The sequence below is a fragment of the Lygodium microphyllum genome, chromosome 19, assembly GCF_053477565.2.
Source record: "Lygodium microphyllum isolate KBCC chromosome 19, Lygodium_microphyllum_v1.1.10, whole genome shotgun sequence".
NCBI classification, from domain to species: domain Eukaryota; kingdom Viridiplantae; phylum Streptophyta; class Polypodiopsida; order Schizaeales; family Lygodiaceae; genus Lygodium; species Lygodium microphyllum.
The window spans coordinates 16,211,833-16,214,620 of NC_141153.1; positions in this window are offsets into that span (position 1 = coordinate 16,211,833).

A 2,788-nucleotide genomic window follows, 5' to 3' on the forward strand; every position below is an offset into this window, starting at 1 on the left:
CATTTGCTTTCGATAATCTATCCAATAACACAATTGACCCGTTTTATAAGAAAGCTCTCAAGTTAGAGTAGTCCCTATCGAAAGAAAAGTCAAGAAAAGGGTAGAAATTTGACAAGTCTATCGTAAAATATCAAAATGATGATAGTAGTGAATGAACTTTTGGTTTTGACTTGAAAGTAAAATCTAGCAGTACAAAGTCTGATTCCAAGGAAGAAGAAAGAAAGCAACATAAGAGTAAGAAGAAAGACAAAGGAAAGAACTGTGGAAAACACCAAGAAGAATGAGGTCAAAAACCTCTAGTATACACAGTGTAATAATCCTGGACATGTCCAAGCTAAATGTGGCTTGAACCAAAAGATGGTGCAAGATTTGCAACATGGCCATGCACAACATTAAGTACTCTCCAGGATGATTTGGTTCCTACCCTAACCATGGTGTATACTAATCAGGACTACCCACAATCCAAAAATGGCTGTGGTGGGCATAATAAAGGTAGAAGAGACTTAGGAAATTTCCAACCCTTTGCTAAACATTTCTTCTTTTGCATGCAAGATGGACACTGGCAAGTTGAGTGTCTAGATGCCCAAGCATGTGATGCTAAAAAAAGACAAGCACAAGGCCTAATACATATGCTTGGTGCCAATACAGTGGAGATCAAGGAATTGTTCAAACCGGAGGTGCATGTGATTGTCCCATTTGGCATGACCTACAAGGATGATGCATTGCACCCCTACATGCCCTTCATGGGCCGAGCAGGAGAAAGTCCACCACTAGGAATCAATGGCCATGACACATTTGGCCTTGAGGTTGAGTCTGGAGGTTGAACCCGACAATTGGTTTGGCAGCTTCAAGCAGCCATAGTCTACTCAATGTATCCCACCCCCTTAGGGATTACAACAAATTGCAAAGACTCACTCCCACCTAGTATCGAAGAACCCAAACCCCAACTTGATCATCAATCTGAAGTTTGTGAAGTTCAAATTGTAGCCAGATTTAGCACAAAAAACAACAAATCTGCCACATGCAAAAAACAAACAAGTTGCTCAAGAAAATTTACAACCTAGTGGAGAGACGAATCTGGGTAGTAGCCCTAGAAGTCAACAAGGGAATCTACTAGAAGCTCACCTGGTAAGCAAAAAACTCAAATTCCAAATACCCACTCTCAAAAATCTCACAAGAAGAATCTAGAGGATTAGCTCAGACAAAGGCAGAGAATAGCCTTGGATGCTAACCCTGAAGATAGTGGAAGTCAGAATAAGGAGGTTAACATGCAATAAGCAAAGGGAACATGCCAAGCACTTCAACTATTCTAGACTCATCCGAAGCATCAATCGGATGGGACCTATTAATATCATCATTCCACTAAGTGATTTGCTTAACCTAGTCTCAACTTTCAAAGATCATTTCTTGAAGATGACTCAACACGAGCTCCTACTATTGCAGGAACCAAAAGGAGTAGTTGTGATGGTCCATGCTTTGAAGGAAACAGTCTATAAGATTCAATAAGAGCCAGATCTAGTAAGCCCCCTATCTAATTTGACCATTTTGGTGATTCTTTTTCTCTATAAGGACCAAAACATCTTGATTGACAATGAATCAAAGATGAATATCATCAGATTGGGAACTTCCCAACAATTGGAATCCATGGAATGGGAACCATCCCCCTTTCTATAGAGGATAGTCAATTTAAAAAAATGAGTACAACCTCTAGCATTATCAAGTTGGTACTTCTAGAAATTGCCACAATCCAATTTCGAGTTTCCTTAGTAGTCAAGAGTTCCTAAAGGCTAATGTCGACCTAAAACCTTGGTGTTTCATCAATGTTTTCCAAATTAGTGAAAAATACATGGAACCCTCAAGTATGCAACCTCAAGCCCTAGAAGAGCTATAACAAGACAATAGTCCAAATAGTTCCAGAACTCAGAGCTTGGACTGCACAAAAAGCAACATCAAGACTGATCAAATTGCTTATGTGTAGACATCAGTGAAATCCTAAATTAAGAGCACAAGTTTGAATCATAGATGCAAAAAGTAACAAAAGTAAAAGAAGATGAGTTGGGCACATTCTATATGGGTCTAGAAAGAACCAAATCGATCAAGATCATTGCTAAATTGCAACCACCCTTTCGTCAGCAACTCATCAGTTTGCTGACCAAATTCAAGGTTCTATTTGAATGGGAATATTCAAATATGAAAGGACTGGATTATAATTTCAATCAGCATTGGGTTCCTCTAATCGGATGCTATTCCAATCCAAATGCAATGCTATAGAATGAACCCTCACATGGCTAAGCAGGTCAAAGAGAAGTTGGATCGACTACTAAGAGTAGGATTCATTGCTCCCATAGATCTCACGGATTGGATATCCTCAATTGTCATTGTTTCAAAAAAAAAGAAGCTTAGGATATGTGTGGATTATCGGAAGCTTAACACAACCACAATCCCGGATCCCTTCCCCATACCTTACATGGATACCATATTGGACGAAGTCGCTGGCCACAAGATATACTCCTTTCTCAATGGTTTCAACGGATACAACCATGTGCCTAATGTCCATAAGTGAGTCCAATACTATGATTCCTGGTCAAATACTAGGCTAGCTTGGAGTTAGAGACCACTTCCCACTCCTGCCAATCCTACCTCTAGAACCTTTCTAAAAGTGGGAACTAGACTTCATCAGTCCCATCTCTCTAGCTATAGTATACACAAGACACAAGTATATCCCAACAACACAACATATTATTGCACCAAAGGGGTCAAAGCATGGGTCTTGTCATCAAAAGACAAC